The sequence below is a fragment of the Hermetia illucens genome, chromosome 3 (genome assembly GCF_905115235.1).
Source record: "Hermetia illucens chromosome 3, iHerIll2.2.curated.20191125, whole genome shotgun sequence".
In the NCBI taxonomy this organism is placed as follows: domain Eukaryota; kingdom Metazoa; phylum Arthropoda; class Insecta; order Diptera; family Stratiomyidae; genus Hermetia; species Hermetia illucens.
Genome location: NC_051851.1, coordinates 92,963,480 through 92,989,286, shown reverse-complemented (window position 1 = coordinate 92,989,286; position 25,807 = coordinate 92,963,480). Strand labels below are relative to the sequence as shown.

At 41.8% G+C, this 25,807-nt stretch overlaps 1 protein-coding gene across 4 annotated transcripts in view; it reads right to left on the bottom strand.

Moving 5' to 3' along the window:
• The window catches only part of LOC119651335 (octopamine receptor beta-2R), a 410,560-nt gene that overhangs the window by 334,524 nt on the left and 50,229 nt on the right, over positions 1–25,807 (bottom strand). For all 4 annotated transcript variants that reach the window (XM_038054883.1, XM_038054882.1, XM_038054881.1 and 1 more), the window contains exon 2: positions 10,515–10,610. The gene's annotated coding sequence lies outside the window, so the exon portion shown is untranslated. The remainder of the gene's footprint in view (positions 1–10,514; positions 10,611–25,807) is intronic.

Sequence of the window (25,807 nt, the reverse complement as noted above, 5' to 3'; positions counted from 1 at the left end):
AGAAGCGTGGTCTTAGGGACCCTAACAGCAACGAAAAAAGTTTGCAAACTTCTCAGAGGACTTGTCAGAGGACTTTGCACTTGACACGTAGGTGTGGTTAACACGATTTGCTCCACATGGAAGTATATAGCAACCACGAATTTCTCACTTTAAATTTATAATAAATAACCTCGCATTCCAAGCCCTTTTTCCTCCCTTCCTCCCTTTCATTTGATACCCCAACATCTCCGGCTATATTCGGAAAAAACAAATGTTGCGCCACGCAGTAGCCTTATCGATTTTGGTCTTCAGCGGTCTTTCCTCAAGCAAATCCCAAAGCCCCAAAGCCCAGTTGTCCTGTAGTATCCGTGGTTTCCCACCACGCAAATCACTTCATATCGCCTTTGCCAAGCACTGAGCTGACAGGAAGATCTATTGCCTTGGATACGGCATTTTCCCTTCCTCTCCCATCCTTTAACATCTCCATTATCCCTCTTTCAAATTCCGAAATGCACTCCTGACCTCACACTACTAATACAGAACATTAACGTATGGTAATTACTCGCCTATAAATGAATTCTCTTTCAAAATTTGCGTCACAAATCCTCACATCTAAATTTTTCGACATACTTAAATTTGTTTAAACGTTGTTTACTTATTTAATAATACATAAATTTTCAAATATGAAAAATGATCATTGAACTTTTTGTTTAGTTATTTTTTCTATAAGGGGCTTTGCCATATATATGCCCAGATAGAGTGTTACTAAGTACATTTTGACTGGCGAATCGTTGCGAATCCTGGATGTATTAAAGTAATGCAGTGAAATGCTGGGCCGAAAGTTGTTGTTCTCGTGGGGTGCAACAGGAAATACAGGCTATTGCCCCAAAAGACTACTGTGGATGCTTTCTTTTTACTTTTTGACGAGTGACCGACCGAAAAATCATTTTTGAGAGTCAAGTTAAAATTGGTTGGGAAATAACAGGAAGATTCCTAGTGTTGAACTAAGTGTCGATTTTTTTTTTGAAGGTTACCAGCGAAATTGATTGTTGCGTTTTTTCTCTTTGATGATGTACTTTTTATGGATTTCATCTTGATCTTTCCTATTAGCGAATCTCTTTGATTATAAAGCCGAACAGAACCACGTTTCCATTGTTTATAAAAAAGCTCAGATGGCGCTTACAATAACATGCATATCAGTATCGGGACAAAAAACCACAACCTCTTCTTTTTCTTCAGCCTTTGTCCCGTTCACAAGCGGGGTCGGCTCGTCGTGATCGGCTTCGCCATTTGGCTCTATCGAATGCCTGATCTGGGTGCAATCTCGAGGCTTTTAAATCCCCATCCAGCGTATCAAGCTACCGTTGCTTAGGTCTGCCTTTTGGTCGTTTACCATCGACTTCGATGTTCAGACCAATCTTGGCAAGTGAATTCTCGTTTGCACGAATTGCGTGACCATACCATCGAAGACGCCTCTCTCGCAACTTTTCCACGATCGGTGCAACCCCATAACGATCGCGGATATCCTCATTTCGGATGTGATCTAAACGTGTCACGCCACTAGTCCAACGTAGCATCTTCGTCTCCATTACCGCAAGACGCCGTTCGTTGTCTTTTATGGTCGGCCAACACTCAGAACCATAGAGAACGACTGGACGGACGACATTGGGGTAAATTTTAGATTTGAGACGTTCGTTGATACGTCGATCACAAAGGACACCAGTTGTGGAACGCCACTTCATCCAGGTTGCGTTAATGCGTGAAGCAATTTCATAATGCAGCTCTCCATTGGCTGATAGCGTTGACCCGAGGTATTTAAATCGCTCAGTTCTGGGCAGGTCATTGCCGCTGACAGTGATTGTGCCTGTTTCATGGGGATCGGTCGTCAAAAATTCAGTTTTGTTTAAATTCAATCTGAGACCGTGTTGCATGAGGCGATCATTATATTTTTGAACAAGTTGCTCGAGATCATTTTTGCTATCAGATGCTAGGAAAACATCATCTGCATAAAGCAGTGTGTAGGGCGCTGGACAAAGAGGAGTGGTGAGAGGGCACTTCCTTGATGAACTCCAACAGAGACACGAAGCGGTTTTGATACACCCACCATACTTCGAACTTTACTTTTCGGATCGTGGTAGAGCAATTGAACCCAGCGCACGAGTTCTTCTGGCACGAAGTGTTGTCGTAAAGCATACCAGATGAGTTCGTGTGGTACACGGTCAAACGCTTTCTCTAGATCCAGAAAAGCAATGTAAAGAGGGCGATGCTTCTCACGGTGTTTTTCCATGAGTAACCGCGCAGCGTGTATTGCGTCAGTAGTTCCGCAGTTCTTGAAAAATCCGGCTTCATTCACGGTTATTTCAACGATTTCGCGAATACGGTTGTCAAGAATGCCTTCAAAAATCTTCATGGTATGGGAAAGTAACCGGATCGGACGGTAATTTGAACATTCTGCTGGGCTACCTTTCTTTTTCCATATTGGAACAGTGGTACTTTCCTGCCAGTCAGATGGTGTTCTTCCTTCCTGAATAACCCAGTTAAAGAGTTCACTGAGCCACAGTGTTGGGTCCCAGCTCTTCGCTTTCCAGAGCTCAGATGCGATGTCGTCAGGTCCTGTTGCTTTCCCCGATTTCATTTGTTTTATTGCCTCCTCGACTTCAGTTGCGCTGACTGGTGGAACTGGTCCAAATGTCGGCAATGATTGTGGAAGTGGAGGATGAGCAAATTCTTCAGTTGAAATCTGCTCGAAGTATTCTCGCCATCTATCCGTTACGGCTCGACGGTTGGTAAGCAAAGAACCGTTCTTGTCATTAACACAACAGAAGTGTTCGATATCCTGTGTGCGTTCATTACGGCTTTTAGTAAGTCGATAGAGATCTCTCTCGCCATCCCGAGTGTCCAGTTTATCATAAAGATTTTTGAAATGGTTCGCTCGGGTGACAGCGACCGCTTTCTTTGCTTCACGGTTGGCATTCTTATAAATTTGCCAATTAGCAGGCGTTTTATCGTCGAGAAATTTGTGGTAGAGGCGTTTCTTTTCACGGACCTTCATTTCAACATCATCATTCAAAAGCCAAGTATCTCGGTTGATGTACCGCTTACCCGGCTTGGTGACCCCTAGGGTTGCAGAGGCGGCTTTGTGGACCGTGTCTTTCATTTGGTTCCATGATTCTTCCACATTCGTAATGATTGGCAATCGTATGAGTGAGACCGTTTCTTCTTTCTCCTCACCAAATCGCCACCATTTAATGCGCGGCGGGCCAGTGCGTTCCTCACGCTGTTTTATCGGTGGCTTAATTCGCAGGACAGCAATCAACGGCCGATGTTGAGGTGCGATGGTCTCATAGGGAACGACTTTGCAATCAGTCACAGTGGTAAAATGTTGGCGTCTTATGAGAATATAGTCGATTTGCGTTTTATTGTTCCCACTATAAAATGTGGGAAGGTGAGACAATCGTTTGATGAACCATGTATTCATAAGTACAAGGTCATGGGTGTCCGCAAAATCGATTATACGCTCGCCACCTTCATTGCGCGCTCCGAACCCCTTTCCCCCATGGCACCTGTTACCGTCTGCCATTTCACCCACATGACCATTAAGGTCGCCGGCTGTGATACTTATTATTAGCCGTCAGCAGGCACGTGACAAGTCTTTTCATCGAGAAGTTGCCAGAAGGCATCTTTCTCGGCATCAGGTCGACCTGTTTGTGGTGCATACGCGGTGAAGAAGTGAATAGTGCGATCAGCTGATATAATGGTGAGCTTCATCAGGCGATCATAAAATCGTTCGACTTCTTTAATGGCATCACGGAAACCCTCTGAGATGGCAATGCCAACACCATATTGAGTGTGTGGGTTACCAAAATAGAGAAGTTTGTAGTCAGCTTTTGGCACCAGACCATCGGGTTTCTTGCAGAGCGCAGATGTCAATGCACCTTTTCCGAAGGGCTCTTGCGAGTTCCTCGGTCTTTCCAGCTAGGGTACCAACATTTAGCGTGCAGACACGTATTTGTTTTGTTCGTTGTGTGCGGACTAACTTGCTTACGTCCTGACGCCGTCCATGCGTCAAGAACCCTTGCCCATTTCTCGACAGGACCGGGGCCCGTCCTGCCGCGTCGACTGAGGTGGACGCCCTAGCAATTCTCCGAGGCTTGTAACTCAATCCGATCATCATGTTTGTAACGACATTCTATGCATTTTCTTTGTCGACCTGTCACGGGACCTGTCACCAAGAGAGATCAAGTAGGATTTAGCATAGTAGAATAACTCCAACTATACTCTATTTATCTCTTCCCTTGATCTCAGCATTTTATTTTTGTTTTACTGAGGATAGTACAGAGTACGTTGCCTCAAACCCTCCTCCTTTAATTGAGCATTTTTCTATTGAAGCCGCCTTAATATATAGCCGGTAACCAGGCTATATTTGCTTCTCAAATGTGCCCTTGGAGCCTTGAAAAGATATTCACCAAGAATAGTAGTAGAAGATGCCATGCCGGTTGTGGGTAGGAAATTATTATATTTTGATTATTTTTTTCTTTTTATAAAGAATTAATCCCAAAAGAAATGCTATTGTATTGTCTACCAAAGTTGATAGCAATGATAATATTCGCTGCCATAACAACCAAATTGTTATCCAGGCATGTTGGCAATGTTTTAGAGTCCAACCGAGCCGAAAAAGTAGTTATACTGATAATCACGGGATACGGCACTGACAAAAAAAGCAGCGCAAGGCGTCCTTAAGGAATATGGGGGTCGACACTACCCTGATCATCCCGGGTGAACACGCACAAATTTTTTCGCTCAGTAAAAGATAGGAGCTCGACGTTACAGTAAGAACCCCATGAACCCTAGGAACGCAGCAATTGATCATCTGAGGAACCTCCAGGACATAATAGATGACCATAAAACAGATACTACACTGGACCGTCTTTTCTCGAAATAACTGGAGAAAGAACCGAAAATTAGCCCTCTCCCAACATAAGGAGATTTTACCAGCGGGGCAAAAAAGAGCCACCTTGGCCAAATTTCTTAGACCCTGATTTTCACACTCAAATCCCTTTCCTCCTTTGACACGCCGTGGCTGGTAGGAGTACATAGAGGGTAAGAGCAGAATATATTAATATGATGTGCGAACCGTATATGTATAGTAGATTTTAAACGCTTATGTTAAGTTAGATTAAGGTAGATCTACTTTCTTAGATTTTAAACCTACCAGCTCCTGTTTTAAATACAGAAAAAATACAAAAATGCATATGTCGAAACCGTTATGACAACTAGATAACATACAAAGTTAGTTACGGAGAACGGGAGGAGGCAAACAAATGTAATAGCCACCCAATTGTAATTAGTAACGATATTTTTAGCTAATTATGAGCTAAGGTTTTGCTTCTGCCCTGATGAACGAAACCGTAAATAATTTTTGAAGGATTGGCGAATGGCTTCAAATACACAAGGTAAAGTTCCTGATCGCCTTTAACTCGGCAAAGGCCAACAACGATCCCTATCGACGCCTGAATCGAGTCGATTCACACCTCCCAGTGAATACCCACTAGACCACCTCCACGCGATGAATAAATGGGAGCGGCGTTCCAACGCACACTCTAATGCAGATACCGCTGAACCCGACAAGATGTATTATATAAATTGCACCCACCCATACGCCGTAGAACTAACTAACTAACTTGTATACCCCAGGTGCAGATCAGTTGTGTTGGGACCACCTACTTAGGGGTTCGGCCCTATAGAGCCTCTTTTATTGCATTGACTCTTTCAGTAGGGATAGTTACAAGATCACCACCATCAAAAAACGTCTTCTAAAATACAGAAAACATACTTACAGCGAAGTAAGGAAAACTTAAAACTATATAAACAACCAAATGCAAGAATAACTTAGGGAAAGCAAAATGAGGAATTGCCCGAAAATTTCAATAAGATGAAAAACTTACGTTACAGGTTAGCTCCTAAATTAAAAAACTGCCGAAGTAAAACGAAATCCCCCCGAAGTACGTAAGCTCAAAAAATTATTGGGCAATGTCCTATAAAAATCAATAAAGCGTAAAATGTAAAAAAATTGACAGATAAACTTTCCCCTGCCGATTAATATTAGGGGAATCAATAAGCAAATTCTACTCTCGGCAGTCATGGAGGAGTATTCAATAATTGCTCTAAACAATAATGTGTCAAAAGAACACACTGGAAGCGCAGACAACTACAGGGTTCTCTCGAAAGGCTGAACATGGAAAAAATCCTATGAAAAACGAAGATAAAATCACTAAACTTTTTTGAGATCCCATAGGCAGTGAATATATTGAAACAACCGAAAGCTGCACACCTCAGGTATGAGGCCATTGTCCCATCGGTATCTAGTTCGTCATGTTTATGCATTTAATTTGTCAGATTATTCACTTTAGTATGATACCGACATTCAAAGTCTCAGAGTGCAATAAATTTGCACAAGTGAGACAATTTTCCGAGACTTGGGTTCTTACCAAGAAAAATTGCGAACTCTTGACCGCGTTCGAGAGGAGAATCCTCCGAAGAATTCTTGTACCCCTACATGAGATTTCGAGAACTCTATAACGATGAAATTTATGAGCGAGTTGTGGAAAAAGTTTGGTGGGTGAGGATGATCCAGCCAGGCCTAGATACAATAACCACCATATTTTTTTCAGATTTTTTGGTTGGTTATTTTGCGAGAACGGGTCCTTGAAGGAATTGACTCCTTTCGGACACTCGCACTCCTCCCGTTTGCAACCAATGTCAAAACTTGTATCGCTCCGAAAGTGCTGATGGAGACTTTTTATTTGATACCGCATATGACCACATTCGGCAAAAAAAAATTTATACATTACATTTTCTTTTCCACAAAGCCTTAAAAAAAAAAATCGAATGAAATTGGGCAAACAATAATCAATAAGCGAAGATCTCCACTGCTTACTTTCGATAATAGTGAAGACTTTGTTGTCTTCCATATCTTCTGTCTGAATATGAAAGTCAAAATATATGTAGGTGTTGGAAAAGGTCAACGACCTAATACCTCATTACAAAAAATATCAAAGATTCAACCTCACATAAAGGTGTTGTAATCAAGTTCTGTGCGCCGGTAACCATGGACCCATTGAAATGTCCCGATAATAGAGCTTACCCGGTAAGGAGTGTAAATTAGTAGGACTAACACCCACCCAATTATAAAGGCTGTGAAGAAGCGAAAGACTTACAGAAACAAAGTCGTAAAGGAATGCCATCGACGCGGACAGGAGCTATCAAAAAAGTAATCTGAACCTCGCAAAAATACTGCAGCGCCTTTTGTTAGATCCGAACAAGTATCATAGAATACTACCAAATACTGACAATTATTTTAGATAGTCTTAACGAGGAACAGATAGTGAACAAATCAATTTTTGACAAAATTAATCAATATAACGTAAAGAAACAAAAATCAGAAAACTAAATGTCAAATGTCCTGCAAGTCACATCTTGGAAGGCAAATGAACTGCAATAGCACCTATAAGAATTCAAAGTCTTCCTTAATACTGAAAAGATAGACATATACCTTATCCTAGAAACCCGGGGATCCACCGCTTTCTAGGAGACAGAGAGAGAGCTACAATCTTTATTGCTGAAGATATCAAGCACAACTAAGGGCAGAAAATTGAAGGCCATAAAATCAACTTTTGGTGGACAAAGATGTGAAGATCTCCTCAATACACTATCCGTCGCGATCTAGTGTAAACAAGTTGGAATACCAAGCAAGTGTGTAGAACTTAACATACAACAGATACAAACAAGTCGGAACACAGCAAGCCGGACGCTTTGGGTATAATGGTTTTGTGTTCATCTTATTTGAGAAACTTCCTTTGTACTTTTTTTTTCATTCATATATAGCTAAAAATTCAAAATATTCACTCATATTTTTTCAAACTCCCAGAAACACATAAACATACATAAAGTAGGCAAGGATATTATGCCCGCCCTAAACAAACGAATATTGCCTATTACTTCCTATAGTATATGTAGGTGATTGATCGATAGTTGATTGATATTCAACCAACTTTGTCGCGGTATCGATGAATTGATATATGATGATGATGTCATAACTTCGTAGAAGACACTAAAGCCACATAAAATACTCGTAGAAGACTCTCACCTTCTATAATAATAATAACCGTTGGCACAACAATCCATATTGGATCAGGGCCTTGAAGTGTGTTAGAGCACTTCATTCAAGACCGTAACGGTACACTGTAGGAGACAATGTGGTCAGCATTGCGCTCGCCCGAGATTATTACCCTGATTTGACTCAGGTACTCATTCACAGCTGAGTCGACTGGTATCCGATACAAATCCCTCTGCCATCAGCGAGATTTGAACCGCGACCTTCCGTACGACAGCCTTGTGCTCTAACCACTCAGCTATCCGGACACACCTTCTGTAACCTTCTATAACTTAGTTAATTATAACTGAATTTCTTTCAAACTTCCAAAATTTGTCTTATTCCTCTACCAATGCCAAAATTTGTTCCTTCTAAGGAACTTAAGAGGTGTTTTACCCCACGTGGTCATATTCTGTGAAAATTATTAATTAAACCCAACCGAGAATAGTGCCACTTGTTATATGTAAAACGATTCATAGAACACACTTTCTCACGCAGTTTCCTGGCAGACAGACGGACACTGAATCGATCTTCAATAGGTTTTGCTTCACACAAAACCATAGCAATGAAGGAAGCGGCACCTCGAAACTTCAAGTATGAAAAGCTTTGTTGATTTTTTATGTAAAAACATGCGGGTACACGATCATTCCATTTATTTATAGTTAGTAGTTAAATAGGTTGAATATACTCGATTTACAATTTGATGTGGTACTAACAGTTTATCCATCAAGTGAGGAGGAGAGGGGGATTACATCAGAAAAACCTGCGCCTGTCGCCCCCCCCCCTAAAAAAATTAAGGCACACCAAAATGTTACTCCAAGCTCCGACACAGAGGTAAAGAAGGATATGAAGGGAGAAGCAAGAAGTCCTCTCCCTCACATCGCGTTGCAAAATCGTGGCGATTAGTCCCCTATAAAAAGTTATGGTGCTTCAAATATAGAGTATTTGTATATCACAATGGTAAACTTTGATCACCACGCGTACCCGCAGAAGAGGAAGGGATAAGGAGGGCATGTAATGGGGAGGAAGAGGTCAAACTTTCGTAAAAAACTCATAGCCTCCTACTTCTTACAAAGTTACAGCGTTCCGTGTGGAGAGGGTGGAGGGACAGAAAGGCGGTCCCCTTCTGTAACTCCCTTCCCCTCTTGCACATCGCGACAATGATTGCCCTCCCAATAGCCCATTTTCGGGCGTCATAATCTTTCAACGAGGGGTGACCCCCATAATTCTTCAACGGTGCTAGAAAGGAGATCTTCTTTTTCGTGCTGCACACCCTCTTTATCCTCTCCCTCTCCGAGGTTGGCGCTGACAAATCAAACTTTACCATGAAAGTGCAAACCACCATAATCAGGCCCATGTCAATTCGTCCAAGAGCGATGAATCCTAACAAAATTAAAACGATGAAAGCATGAATATTCCAGGTGAAAAATAATATTTCATTCACCACATCTAACAAAACCCTTCTGAGCTGCAAGCACGATTGCCCGATTCAGAGAAACCGGCGAAAGAAGACTTTCAACGAAACGCGTACCTGAATATCGTTTCCGATTTCCATGAAAAACTGCTTTAATTCCAGAAACGGCTGAAATTCATAAGAACCAGCCAAAATAAGAATGAATTGCTCGATATTCAGGCTAAGCATTATACGTTTAACAAGCGATGGGCAGCAAAAGTTCGCCTCGGAATACACACGAACTTGGCAGTGAAACATTAAAAGGACAAAAAAGTGTAGGCACGAAAACAAAGCGGTCACAGAGTGGGGCAGGATGGGGCTGCTAAATACCAAAGCTGTAAATTTTATAGACTTACGGAGGAACGTTCGTGCCTTAAGCACCTTCAGGTGAAAATATCAATTCCGAAGTTACAAATCTCAATTTAGGAATACATTATTGCTTCACGCAAGTCCTGGATAATAAAAATGGAAATGAAGAAGGAAATATGGATTTTCCACGAGAAAGCTGTATAATATCAGCAATGAAATATTAATTCCTTTTGTTATTGAAGATGATGTTTTCGCTTTGTTATTGGCGTAAAAACAGACCCGGAGAAAGCAGTTTTCAACAGAATTGCAAAAAACGTGCAGAAAACTTATGGTCGGAAAAATATTCGAGAATATTGCCAAATCTGATCGTCGAATATTCGAAAAACATCAAAGCAATCAGATTGATTCACCCATGCCTTTTAAATTCGCATTCAACTAGTACGAGTACCAGCTTTGTGGAAGTATTAACTTTATGGATTCACTCGTGTGTATTATGGGATTCATTTCAATTAGCGTTTGTTGTTTTTGTATCAATTACTACGCAACTATCTTTCTGAATGCTGGGAATATATTCAAACCAAGCCGCAGGTTAATTTATTTTGGAAACGTTGCAGATATTACCTTTTGATGAGATTGGTGATGTCGAAAGCTTCATTTACCACACATGCAGCCTTCAGTAGAAGTGCATTTCACTCAGTTTCAAGCGGTTTAGAAAATCTGAAAATGAAGAGAGATTTGCTCGTTAGTGAAATATTGAAAAGTGTAACTCGTTTAAAATTTTATGATCCAGTGATAGAGAGTGTAGAAGTAGTTTTATGGATTCGCCGTCATTTACTTAATTGGTTGGTTCCAGGAAACTAATGAAAGTATTATCGGATGAGCGGTGTTAAAAGTTGTAAGCCTTTTCAATTTCCAGTGGAAGTATGAGGTGAAATAAATTTCCTACAGATGCAGATTTGCCAAGGTTGACAACGTTAAAAAAGTTCCCTATCCTCATCCTTCTTCTAAATTATCTTGCGCAATGTAAGCAAAGGACAGGATCAGACTTAATGCTGTACAAATGATCAGCCTATAGCAACGGGACAGCAGAAATTCGAAGACAAAGATACACGACGACCGGGATTCGAACCAAGTCTGGCAATATTAATACTTCACATAACATACGACAACCAGTAATATCCAAAGCGGGAACCAGAAGCTCGAAGTTTCAAATCTTCTTAGGTTCCAGCAAGTTTATACAAATCAAATAACTTTCATATATTATAACTTTGTTAATAATAGTAGAACTTCCACCAAACTTTTAAAAATTTTCCTTAATATTATGGTCTAAGTTACTGCAGATGTGACTCTTGAATAGACTTAATGGGGCTTCCCAGTAACTGTGTTTGCAAGGATATCACTACGGACGGTATTTTCATACCTATAGAGCCAGCTTGAGGTTTCTTGGTTGAGTAGTATCGTGTCCGAGCTGACGAGCAATTCATCTTCTTGTATGCAGTTTACTTCCTCCAACATCTCCATTACCCTCCTTTTCATTTAATAATTCCCACCCGAGATTCATTAATATTAATTCAAAAAGATGAATTTTATTTTACTTTTTTACAATTTTACTTACAATAGCATTTGATCTTGTAGTTTCCTGCAGAACCCAAAAATCTATTTGAAATTTTCAAAGTTAATATAGAATTTTTCTAACATTTCAAAAACGATCATTCACTTTGTAGGCGTTGTTTTCATACAGACCTGATCATGTCTCATATTATGAAATGCATTTATACCGCTTATTTCTGGCAAAGGCGAGATGTTGTGTATGGAAATGCTGGGATATAGCAGCACTGCTATCGGGTAAATGCTGATTCGACATTGGACGGCTGGGGAGTTGAGTTTAGGGTGGCGGCAAGTGCACGGTAAATGAAAGTGTTATGAAGTGGAAATGTTTGAGACTATATATGGCTGCTATTCACGAACTATTGGGGTACACAACCACACCTACCCGCCATCGTTCGCAGTTCGCTGAACTGCGCGTCAACCTCCCGCTTCAAAAATAATATCTTTGGCAAGATGCAACCTTGGTGGACTCCACTTTACACTTCAAATTGCTCGGAAATTTTACCTCGATGCAGCGTGTGACATTTTGCGCCATCATATATCCTTCTGATAATAGTTATTAGTTTCTCTGGGATGCCCCTCCTGCAGCAGAGCACGCCAGGTGAACAAGGAATGCTCACACTGTCGAAAGCTTCCTCGAAATGGACAAAGAGCAGGTGAAGCGAAGACCTAAACTTCACAGTGTCCGAAAATGATGCGTATGGTGTAAATCTGGCGAATGCAGCAGGATTGGGAGCGGAAATCAGCCTGCGCTCTGTCGATCAAGTTTCCAGTTTTTTTATGGGTTCCAGGATTATTTTAATTACTATCTTTGCGATCGCAGGTCAGCGGACAAACCTCCGCTGCCCTCAAAACGAGTGCTTTTCTTTAGGATCTCAACAGTCATCCTCTTCTATCACCCTCCGAGAAAAATTTCGCATTCCTAGCAGTTTCGTAAAAGTGAAAGTAGCTGATCTGCGGAAAGACGGTCAAGTGCAGCGATTGCACTCCGTTTGAATGAGTTGACGGTCGAGATGATTTCTTTTCTGCTTGGGTTTGGCTGGCTTATTGTCTGCTCTATGAATTCCTTAAGGCAACGATATTTTCACATATATCGGCTCTCATGCGTTTATTTTAAGCAAATAAAAATTGAGGGGAAGACGAAGGGTTGAAGAAAAATGCGGAGCTACGGTTGATCAAGAGCTGCGCAAAGGAAATTTGAAATTGTGGGAGCCCAAACTGGTGGTAGTGGAGTCTTAACCGTGAGTCCCAGCAACGGTATGAAAAATAATAGTACTGTTTTCAGTAGTAGCAACAATACTCATAGACACCGGCACTTTGATGGCGAATCGCTGAGTAGAGGCTTGCGGGGATGAGTAGTGAAAAGTAGTGCATATAATGGTTGATAAGACGGCTATGGTGGCTATGGGTGAAAGGAAAACGCGACAACAAATTGAAGTAACAAAACAACCGAAAGTCTAGTTATGATCATATATAATTTTTCCTCCTCTTATCAATTTGAAATTTTTGGCTGAGTTTTTGAATTATATCAACATTGTAGGCTTTTCCATTGGAGGAGCCCCTATTCCCCTCCACCCCTCAAGACACAATAGGCATCCTCCAATAATATGGCCAGAGAAGAGGGTGGAAATTCCGCCTTCATACAGCGTGTAGTGAAAATAGTTGAGCTACCCGAGTTTATGAAGGAAAACCACAACGTACACAAAATCATAAAGAACACGGTGAAAGCTATTAGATTCCTTTAACCATCTGAAGAAGAAAGAGTTCCCAAGGAAAAGCTGAAACTTGCCTTCTCGCAGTTGCACCACAGGCAACTCCAATAACATCTAACCGCAATGCCATCGACATAGATTGCTTAATAAAAGAGTGCGTAAAAAATAGGGAGAACCTTTTGTTAACCAGTAAGCCACAAAGAACGAAAAGCGTACTGACTGTCCGAAAAAACACTTTGAAGGAAGGAGAGCAGGAGCCCCAAGTGCAACTCTCAACAAGCAAGGCGACAAGAAGGTAGATGGGCCAAAGTTACGAACTTGTCCAGAAATGATTGTTACATCCATCAAGGGCAATCGGCCATACGCGGAGATATTGAAAAAAAGTTCTGAAGACAATTGATATTCAAATTGAAAAAATCAAACGTAAGCTAACAGGATGACTTCCGTAAGCAACTTGAAAACTTCCCTGCGGAGTACTTGCCTAAAAAAATAGATCTACTATCCGCAATGCAAGTAGCTTGATGAGGAGGCACCCAGAAGTGTGAAGGCACTTTATTAACGAAAAAGTTTGTGAAATTTTGAAAAGGATCATCGTGAATTTAAGAAAGGCCTAATACGGTTATAATAGCACTGACCGCCTGATTGGCAGCACATTTGAATTCTAGGTAAAAGCCTTGAAAAAAATTATCAAATAGCGACCCTTGGAGTCATCCATAAATCTCTATTGGTGTTGATTGGATGATGTGAGCCTAGTGCTGTCATGGTAGCAGTTGTGGTGTACATCAGGAGCCAGCCTCTTCGGGAGTCTGGTCGAGTAGTTTACATTGAACCGGTATTAGTAGATCGCGCCGGTTCATAGATTCCGTTGGTTAGGCCTCAACCAATTCGGGTAGGAGCTCCGTCCCTGATTTAAAACCAGTTCCTGACTATTATGGCCCACCTCCTTCCAGAGGGAAAAATTACCGGTGTACAAAAGTAATCAAATTGTTGAAATAGTAGGGAAGGAAGAAGCGTTGGCTGCGGTTGGGAGCAGTGCGAAAATACATCGCTCACCGCAACTCCCAAGCGAAGACAGAAAGGGCTGAAACATCCAACGCAATATACGATGGGCACGCCCAAATAAAAAAGGAAGCCTAATAAAGTAATGCTGCTACCAATGCGGCGATGGTCACGCAAGGACCCTGTAGAGTAAATTGCTGAAAATCAAGAGCCTGGTCACGTAACTGATAGAATGCCTTTCTATTAGAGGTGCTGAATATGTGAGATAACATCTGCGAACCAGAGTTTGTATTGAATAAAAAGTTCATGGGAAAAGGAAATCCATAAAACTCTGAGTGCGAATGGAATTGGTTCCGACACAGAGAGCATGAAATAGCACTCCGACCATTGTCACCCTGTAATCTATATAGCAACAGGCATCTTTCAAATAAACGAGCAATAGTGCACCAGGTGGTAGACCAGTATTACAAAAATCCACCCGTTTAAAAGACAGAACCGTTGAAGATGAATATTTATTGAATTTAATTAACCCTTTTAGCTGGAGAACTACAAGGTCACAAGTCTGGACCTATAATTTATCCCAAAACGAAGGATAAATGCTGATTACAACAAAGAAAGATACCCTTAACAGCATAAAACTAATTAAAAGTGAAGCCTACCCCGAAAAGAAATACCAAAAATTCCCAGGAAAAACCTCAACAAGCAACAACCTCAAAAGTAAGAGTAACAATATTAATGTCTCAACAAAATTAAATTCTCAATAAAAAATAATTCTCAAGAAAACTTCACTAACTCTGGTAAAATCAAAATAAAAGACACCTATGGAGCAGTAATTGGTGGGGACGGCAAAGTTGATACTAAAAACGAAAGAAACGACGGAAAGCCAAATCGTCATCAGAAATCATAAAAATAAGACTAGAAAAAAATATAAATGCGAAAGATACCACCAACATGAAAGGGAAACTTCTTTTACCGATAAATATCAATGAAACCAACAGACAGTTAGCAGTGAATGCTCGCTACTGGAGCAACGGCTAAAGAGTATAAAATAATTGCCCTAAATAATAATGTCTGGAACAGACTTTAAACGAAGCAACCTTCTTTATATGTATCTATATATAGACTTAAGAAAAAAGTTTCACATAGATATACACGGGAATAAAAATAATGAGCCTCTGAAGGTTACAACTGAGATCTCTATTCAGTGTGCGAAAAAGGGGATATATTAGAGGATTGGTAGCAGAAAGGGTCCTTGATTTCACTTGCGTGCACCCTCGAATATTTAAAGAGAAAGGATTACGAACGGAAAGAGGAAAAATCGTAGCAAAAGAATGTTTCACTTGTCTAATTATACTTAAAACAGATAAACAACAAACAGCGTAAAACAAATCGTCAAATCCCGATGGAATAATAAACCCCAACAAAGCAAATAACGAAAGTTTGTTTACAATGGGGGGATTTAGTCGCAGTTTGCAGTATTATGGGTAATATTAAACTGAGGTGCAGATTTCATGAAGAAACAGTCTGTGCAATCCAGCGGCTTAGAAACCATAAGTCCGGTTTAGCGAACAATGTTGCATTATCAAAGGACGCGGGATCTCGCGGAAACTTATCATGAACTCCGGCGAGCGGAGAAGCAACTTCACAAACGGAAAGGGGAGAAGCAACAGGTCTGTGAACTCGAAAAGTACAGGGAGCAACCGCACCAGGCGCGGAAGTTTTACCAACAAGTCAGCAGGACGGAGCCTTACACACCCCGATGTTCATTCTGGCAAGACAAAGAAGGAAAGCTAATTTCCCGCAGAATGGGCATATTGGAACGATGGGTTAAGTACTTTGATGAACTGCTGAACAACCAGAACATCGTCGAGTTGGAGGTCCCGCCAATTCAAGACGACGGACAAATACTGCCACGACCAAGTATAGAAAAAACAGTCAATTCATCGGCTTAAACATCATAACTGGCCAGGAGCCCATGGAATTACACTCGAATTGGTTTAATATGGAGGCGACCATTATTCGACATCAACAACGGTCTAAGACAAGGGGATGCCCTATCATGCGTCTTCTTTAACCTGGCCCTAGAGAAAGTGATTCGTGAGGCAGATGTGAATGCGAGAGGCATCATCCTCTTCAAGTTCACTCAACTACTGACTTGCGCTGATGACATTGACATTATGGGAAGAACAACCCGAGATGCATAGTCTACCTATCCAGATCTCGGGCAGCACATTAATTGAGATAAGACGAAGTAGAGCGTGACTAGAAGTGGTGGCAACGTGAGCGCCAAAAACCAAAGAACGAACAACATCGAATCGCACTGGTCAAATGAAAACAATGAAGTTAGGAGACTACAACTTTAAGACTGTTGAAAATTTCTCCTAAGATCGAAAATCACGGCTATGACGAAGGAAGATACGGCGTTGCTGTAGGGAGGGGAGATTGAGGGTGCGGAGTCGTGACGGATAATCAACCCGTGGAAGGTTCTTTTTATAAAAGAGGGACCGGGTGAATTTGCGTTGTACGGCTTCAAGTGCGCGGCCGTCACGGATGCGGTAGGGGGACCAGACTACACAGCAATACTCAAGGATGTTTTTGACAAGGGAATTGAAGAGTGTTAAGGAGGGCTGGATTGAGGTAAAGTCGGACGAGGAACGTAGGATAAAACGAGACATTTTGGAAGCTCTATTGATTATGTCAACGAAGTGGGAATTGAAAAGAAGTTTGTCGTCGAATATTACACCCACGTCTTTGAAGGAGGTCAGTAGTGAAAGGGGTTGACCACTGAGAGAATAGGAAAAGGATGATGGGGAGGATTTAAGGGAATAGCGCATCCAGTGGCATTTGTTGACATTCAGTGTTAGCTTGTTGATCGAACACCAACGGGCTAAATTATCAAGGTTGGATTGTAAGAGAGCACAGTCCAATGGGGACGAAACAGAGGCAAACAATTTAAGGTCGTCTGCGTAAGGCAAATACGGACAGGTGAGGATAGAGGCGAGGTCATTGATAAAAAACAGGAAGAGTAGGGGGCCAAGTGTAGAGCCTTGGAGAACACCAGAGGAACGAGAGAAGGAACCAGATGAGTGACAATGAAAAGAAACTTTGCAGGAACGATATGAGAGATAGGAGGAAAGCCAGGAGATGACTGAGGGAGGGAAGTCTAGCGAAGAAAGTTTAGAGAGGAGAATGTTATGGTCAATGGTGTCAAAGGCTTTGGAGAAATCAGTATAAACAGCATGTACCTCCTGTCGTGAATTCAAGCGTTTAGCAACAAAGTTGGTAAAGACCAGAAGATTTGAAGCCGTTGATCTATGTTTCACGAAACCATGCTGCTCTTTGACAATGGAGTGGCCGAAGTGCGCGGTCAAACAGTTGTTGACGTATCTTTCTAGGATTTTGGAGCAAGAGGAGAGAAGAGAAATGGGGCGGTAGTTCACAGCAAGGAAAGGGTCTCCGCTCTTGAGGATAGGAATGATAAGGGCCTCTTTTCAGAGACAGGGAAAGTAGCATTCGTCTAGACTTTTGTTGTAGATTATACACAGGGGGAGGGAAATGTGTTTTCTACAGTTAAGGAGGAAGAGATTAGGAAGCCCATCGGGGCCAGGTCCGACATTGGGGTCAAGGTTACCGATGAGGAACTCAACCAAGGAAGGCGTAAGGAGAGGAATGGCTAGTGATTCGGAGGAGTCTGTGGTTATGAAAGGTGTAGAGGGTGAAGGGCTCGAGGGAGAAAACACTGAAGAGAAGTAGGTGCAGAGAAGGTCGCAGGATTGTTGTGCAGAGTTGGCAGTGGAGTCAGCGAAGCTGATAGAAGAAGGGACACATTGAGTTGGATTACAAGAGTTGCGAGTGTGAGACCAAAAGCGTTTTAAGTTATCGCGGGCAAGGGCGGCTTCGACGCTCAATAAGTACCTTTTACGCGCTTTTCTGACCATTGACTTCACAGTATATCGTATAGCCTTAAAGTCAGCAAGGTCGGCGTCATTTTTACAAGCCGGAAACTTCTTCCGCAGTGTATGTTTCAAGCGAATGTTAATACGAAGTTCCGTTGTGAACCAAGTTGGGTACGAACGTAGGCAGGGAGGGGAAGAAGGGACATAACAGGAGAGGAGATCAGAGAGGATATCGTAGAAGGTGTTAAGAGCTTGATCACACGATGAATTACTTAATATATGTATTGGCTGCCAACAGAGCATATTTTAGCTTAGAAAACCTGTTTTGCTCGATATGTCTCCATAAGGTCAAAGCACTTACGGTACACGACAATGATCTTGCAAGTCCTCATGTATTCCTCGGAGGATTGGGTTCTTAGCAAGAAAAATTGCGAATGCAATTGTTTGCTCACTACATGAGGATGGACGATTCCATAGCCTATATAACGACGAAATCTATGAGCGATACCACGACCGTCAAATTATGGATAAAATCCGGCTCAACAGGTTGTGATGGGCGCGTCACTTAATCCGTATGGATGAGGATGGTCCAGCCCGGAAAGTCTATAAGTGCAATATCTATGGTAGAAACGCCTAAGATGGAGCGATGGCGTAGGTCAGGACGCCAGACAGCTTTTAGGGATATCGAATTGGTGGAACTTGGCGCAAAGCCGGGGTATCTGGAGTTCCTTACTAAGGCAGGTCTAGACCGGATACTGGTTGTTGTGCTGTTGATAATGGTGATAGATTTCATGAACGAGCACCATGAAAGTTTTTTCCTGATTTATCAGTTGGATTTAATAATGGGAATTAGTTTTGTTTCACTTTATAGTGGGAGCAGTTCGGGGTATGTTTCCGAAATATTTTAACCGCCAGTTGGGTGAAGTAGCTTTTCAATTTAATACGTCACTTGGCCATATCCAGAGAAAAAAACTACACTTCCATCAGGAGTCCTCAAATCTTCTCCTTGTTAGCCTTTGTCTCGTTCATCAGGAGGCCAGCACGTCCTGATGGATTTCGCTATTTTGATCGAGCTTAGGCCTTCTTTGGGTAGAGTCAAGAGGCGTTCGAATCATCATCTACCGTATCAAGCCATGGTTGTTTTGATCGGTCTTTTGGTCATTTCCCACTGACTTTGATGTTTAGATCAATCTTAAGAAGTGGGTTCTCGGCGCAACGTAATTTTGCACAATCCCATACCAATAGCAAACGTCTTTATTTCAGATGGCGTGTTGCACCATTAATTCAACCAAACATCTTTGTCTCCATTACTGCGAGGCGTCGTTCACTGTCTTTGATAGGCGGCAAACACTAAGAACCATAGCGCAAGGCCGGCTGCACTGTAGTCGGTTTTGGATTTGAGATGTTCGTTGATGGCAGTGGAGAGGCACACTTGAATGACATAACGTGCCATGAAGCAGATTATCCCAAGATGACCGACGAGGGGGTTACTCCTGCCCAGTAGAGCAAGAGCAGCAACGATAGAGCATAGGTGTCGTTAACACACTTTACTCCATATTAAAATTCAGAAGCAACCAAATAATGAATCATCATGAACCAGATTTTGTAAGAGTTGAATTCAACAATGTTCACATTTCCACTGGAATACCGAATTAATAGTAATTGATTCAGACAAAGTATTGAAGATTGCTCAATTAACACATCGGGGGTAAGCTGTCCCTGTGGCGTGAAACTCATCGTTTTAAAAGTGTAAACTCAACAATTGGCGGAATGCAGAGATCTGAAAGTGTCAGGAAAATTGTTGTCAAGAGCATACAGGCGAGGAGTCACGATGAATGAGGGAAATAGATTCAACTGTATATAAGCAGACGTAAATTTCGATGCAAGTAGAGGCTACCCTCAAAACGCTAATGTTAAGAATGGACAATGAATGGAAACATACAATGCAAGAATGAATGGAAAAAAGGACATCCGTATATATGTTCGCTCAGGTAAAAAAAAACTATTAAAAAAACTAGTGCTGATTACGAAGCGTCAAAAGTTGCAGAGAAAATAATAACTGGCTGGTAATCAACGGCGGTTTTTGCTTGTCAGATAGGCAGTTTGGCTGTAGCAGTTGTTGAAGCTGGTAGAAAGACGCACGATATAGTCAAACAACCAAAACAAGGCATAACACATAATATACATAATACAATAGTACAAAGTATAAAACATATATTTCAGAGATTTTTCATATATATATTATATATACAATGGCAAATTGGGTAGGTTAGATAGATAGATGTAGAAGTAGACTAGGATGTCAGGAGGACCTCTGTTAAGTTTTGCTTGAAGGAAAATTTAGAGTGGCCTTTAGAAGTTGAATGTTGAATGTTTATAGCACCTATTTATGCATTCGTTGTAACCGTTGGTTTTCCTATGTAGAGTTGTATGTCTAGTGCGCTGATAGTTGTAAGTAACTTTGTTGGAGAGAACATCAGCATTAATTGCACCTCTAATAATATCAAAAATGAAATAGGCGCAGAGTAACGTCTCTCTTGATGAGAGTCTAGCGGATCATAAATGCCTCTGAAAGAAAAAAGCGTGAATAGCTTTTGAATAGACTTGAATCTTTCGGAGTGTAGTTCATGCGCTGGGTTCCAGACTACGCAAGCATGTTCAGTAGATGCCGTACTAGTGTGATATATAAGGACTTAGTCGTCCAAATATTTTTGGATTCTTCTGAGCTTCTATGATGAAGTCGATCGCTTATTTGCCATGGAGAGCACTCTGTCATGTTGCAGGTTAAAACGCATTTTGTCATTCAAAAATACTCCGAGGTCTTTGATATGGTCAACTCTGTTCAGTTGGACATTATTAGGGTAGTAAGAATTAGGTCTAGTTATACTCTTACGCGAAAAGATTTTGACGTGACACTTATTAGCAAGAAGATATACTGCGCGCTCTGGAAACGGGAAATGTGGTTTGCGTTTGCAAAGAAGCTATAAATTTGCAGGTCGGTTCGGAGGTAGATAATAGATATCTACATTCTAGGTCATCACTGGAGTTCTTGAGGAGCTTTACGACAGGTGGTGAAAGTGGAATTGTGATGCAAGTGGTTGATTGGAGGAAGGGCTTGATATAAGTGATGAAGCAGATTGAGATAATAATTGGACATTACTGCGAACAAAGTTACTGAAGCTGGAAGTTATTATGGTGTCACGCGTTCCCAACTGCTTTAAAGGGCTACCAGACGCCTTATCAAGAGCTTTCGAGGTAGTAATTTGTTGCGCTCTGCTTCTGACTTCATTTCTCCTTTCTTCATCTTTATCTGAAGGAGGAATATCTAGAGATTAACAAGACATAATTACCAAAATTTATGAAAATTCGTTCAGTCTTAAAAAGATTTCAATGAAAGGGAATACCAAGCACCTTAAGAATGCTTTCAATTTACGAGTTGGAAGCATATCATCGAATTGGAAGTACTGAAAATTTCATATATGTACCTTGAAGCACACCTGAGAAAGGGTAACAAAGAAGATAACGAAGTCTGACCAAGAAGAGTTTTTACTTGGCCCAACCGACAAGTCGGGAAACGGGAAGCTGGACGCTTAAGGTATAGGAGGTTTTGTGTAGTTCGTACATAAAAAAATTTGAGTGGAAATTTGTTCAATTTCCACCTAGCACGAACTGTATATCCATATATCATGTCAGAATATTAACTTTAGCGTGATACTGACATTCAAAGTCTTAGATTTTGCACTGAAGCGACAACTTTGACTTACGATAACTTTGTTAATAATATTATGATTTCCACCAAACTTGATAGGATGTATATATATTATAGCCTATACTCGTGCAAAATTTCATGATTGTAGGATAAATTTGAAGACAGGTTTTACAGTCAGTTATTGCAAATTATAGTCATACACCCCTTTATTAATTTTATTTGAACAGATATAGAGGGTATTTCCGAGCCTAGGTACGCTACAAGGAGAGCTTCATGATTTTTTTCAGATGTTTCCAGCCCTCCTCCTCCCTTGTGTATTAAATGTCAGAACTGAGGTCAGCATTGAAATCCAACCTGCAATCTTACCAAATTTCACGTCAATCGATGCAGTCTTTTCTGAGAATCGTACGTGTGATAGATAGACAGACATTCAGTAATAACAATACTAATCGTTGGCGCAACAATCCATATTGAATCAGGGCCTTGAAGTGTGTTAGAGCATTTCATTCGAGACCGTACAGTATACTGTCGGAGGCAATGTGGTTAGCATTGCGCTCGCCCCGAGATCATTACCGTGTTTTGACTCAGGCATTTATTCACAGCCGAGTCGACACCAGTGAGATTTGAACCGCGACCTTCTGCTATAACAGCGCAGCGCTCTAACCACTTGAGCCATCCGGACATAGACATTCAGTAAACTGATTTAAATAAGCGTTTGTTTTACAAAAAAAAGGTACATAGATAGAGCATTTTACTTATGCAGGACTATAATTAGGCCGTTCATCATTATCCGCTTTGTTTCTGCTTAATATCATTTCTACATGAGAGGCATGGTTTCCGAGTCATTTGTGAAAAACCGTTGAAAACATGCATTTTTTCGATGAAAAAATGTTTGATGTTTGAACATGAATAACTCGAAAACTACTACGAAATATTCTCACTCAAAATTTGTTTGTTTAAATTTAACCACATAATCGTACTCCAATATAACAGCACGGACAGATCATTGGTTCAGAAAAGCTGCAAACAACAGTGTTTAGTAACACCGAGATTAGTAGGTGTCATAATGCCCCATGTTATAATGCCCCATGGTAACCTCCATAAATCGTCATCATCATCAACGGCGCAACAACCGGTATCCGGTCTAGGCCTACTTTACTAAGGAACTCCAGACATCCCGGTTTTGCGTTGAGGACCACCAGTTCGATATCCCGAAAAGCTGCCTGGCGTCCTGAACTACGCCATCGCTCCATCTTAGGCAGGGTCCGCCTCGTCTTCTTTTCTACCATAGATACTGCCCTTATATACTTTCCGAGCTGGATCATCCTCATCCATATGGATTAAGTGACCCGCCCACCGTAACCTACTGAGGCGGATTTTATCCACAACCTGACGGTCATGATATCGCTCATAGATTTCGTCGTTATGTAGACTACGGAATCGTCCATCCTCCATAAATAGAGGAGGTATATGGAGAGACCGCTAAAATGCAGTGTAACATCACTGCAATTCATCTGATAGGCATGTCGGTTCCTTCACCCCCAACTATGGATTTTTGTGGAGATTTACTCCCCCATGTTAGAAATTACGGGTTTAGCAAGGTGAACACCGATGGGAACGTTCTGCTTGTCCGTGACCACTCCGATGAGTTATGTCATTATTTCCAAACCATGAGAGGCGCCTGCCCACATGAAACTACGGATTAAGTGACCCGCCCACCGTAACCTGTTGAGCCGGATTTTATCCACAACCGACGTCGGTTGTGGTATCGCTCATAGATTTCGTCGTTATGTAGATTACGGAATCGTCCATCCTCATGTAGGGGGCCAAAAATTCGTCAGAAGATTCTTCTCTCGAACGCAGCCAAGAGTTCGCAATTTTTTTCTTGCTTAGAACCCAGGTTCCCGAGGAATACATAAGAACTGGTAAGATCATCGTCTTGTACAGTAAGAGCTTTGACCCTATGGTGAGACGTTTCGAGCAGAATAGTCTTTGTAAGCAGAAATAGGCTCTGTTAGCTGCCTACAACCGTGGGCGGATTTCATCATCGTAGCTGTTATCAGTTGTGATTTTCGACTCTAGATATGAGAAATTTTCAACGGTTTCAAAGTTGTAGTCTCCTATTTTTATTGTTTTCGTTTGACCAGGGCGATTTGATGTTGTCCATTCTTTAGTTTTTGGCACTGGCGTTGCCACCATGTACTCCGTCTTGCCTTCAATAATGTGCAGTCCGAAATCTTGCGCCGCCTGCTCGGTCTGGGTGAAGGTAAACTGTAAATATCGGGTTATTCTTTCCATAATGTCAATATCGGGTGGACTTGAAGCGGACGGTGCCTCCCGCATTTACGTCTGCATCGCGAATCACTTTCGCCAGGGCAAGGTTGAAGAGGGCGCATGATAGTCTTCTCTTAGACCGGTGTTGATGTTGAATGGTCTCGACAGTGATCCTTTTGCTTTTATCTTGTCTCGCATATTAGTCAGGGTCCCGTCTAGTCAGTCTTATTAACTTCGTCGGGATACCGAATTCTCGCATGGCCGTGTTCAATTTTACCCTGCCTATGCTGTCATAGATGGCTTTGAAGCCAATGAAAAGATGATGTAACTGATGTCCATATTCCAACAGTTTTTCCATCGCGTGCCGCAGAGAGAAAATCTGATCTGTTGCTGATTTTCCTGGAGTGATAGCTCTTTGGGGTGGAACAATGATGTTCTGGATGTATGGGGTTATCCGGCGTAGCAAGATAGAGGAGAATATTTTATAGATGGTACTCAGCAACGTGATACCTCTATAATTGCTGCATTGCATGATATTCCCCTTTTTATGTATGGGACAGATAATGCCTCGTTGCCAATCGTCAGGCATTGATTCGCTGTCCACACTTTGAACATCAGTTGACGAACCACTTGGTGTAATTGGTCTACTCCATATTTAACGAATTTGGCTGTAATTCCATCTACTTCTGACGACTTATGATTTTTAAGCCGGTATTGCACGCACCGCTTCTTCTATGCTTGGTGGTGGCAGCATTTGTCCGCCGTCTTCAGTTGGTGGGACCTCCAACTCGCCGATATTCTGGTAGTCCAGCAGTTCATCAAAATATTCAACCCAATGCTCCAATATGCTCACTCTGTTGGAAATCAGATTTCCTTCTTTGTCTCGGCAGGATGAGGATCGAGGTGTATAAGACTTGATCCTGCTGACTTGTTGGTAAAACTTCCGTGCCTGGTGCGGTTGGTGAAGTCGCTTCTCTTGGTAGGTCTCTGCGCGTGCCCGCGTTCATTGAGAATGCAACATTATTCGGTATGCAGCGGTATGCATTCATTGTCAAACCAGCCGTTCTGACCTTTCTTACGGCTGGAGTCAAGTATGTTTGTGGCCGTATCAGGTGTTTGTGAACATCCTTCGTTGATGCTTCATCTCTGTTGCGCTATTGCGACATCCATTTCCCCCTTATAGGTGTTACGGAGGGCTGCGTTGGTAATCGCTTCGGTATTCACTCTCACCTGATTGTCAGAGCGGATTGTCGGTGGTGCTTTTGATTCGAGCCCGCCGCACCATGTCAACGAGATAGTGATCCGAGTCTATATTGCCCCCGCCCTTCTCCCCCTGTATGTTCTAACAATCATCAAGGCTGAGAGGTGGCGGTGTTTAATCAACACGTGGTCAATTTGGATTGGATTGTAGGTGGTGCTTTGATTCGAGCCTGCCGCACCATGTCAACGAGATAGTGATCCGAGTCTATATTGCCCCCGCCCTTCTCCCCCTGTATGTTCTGACATTCATCAAGGCTGAGAGGTGGCGGTGTTTAATCAACACGTGGTCAATTTGGTTGAAAGTGGCCCCGTCTAGAGAGACCCACGTATGTTTGCGGACCGCTTTTCGCGCAAACCAGGTACATTCAACAATCATAGCCGTTCGCTTATATTTTCAAAGTCGGTGACAACAGGTTTCATTTTTGGCTGACTAAGAAACCTACTCCGAGCACACGG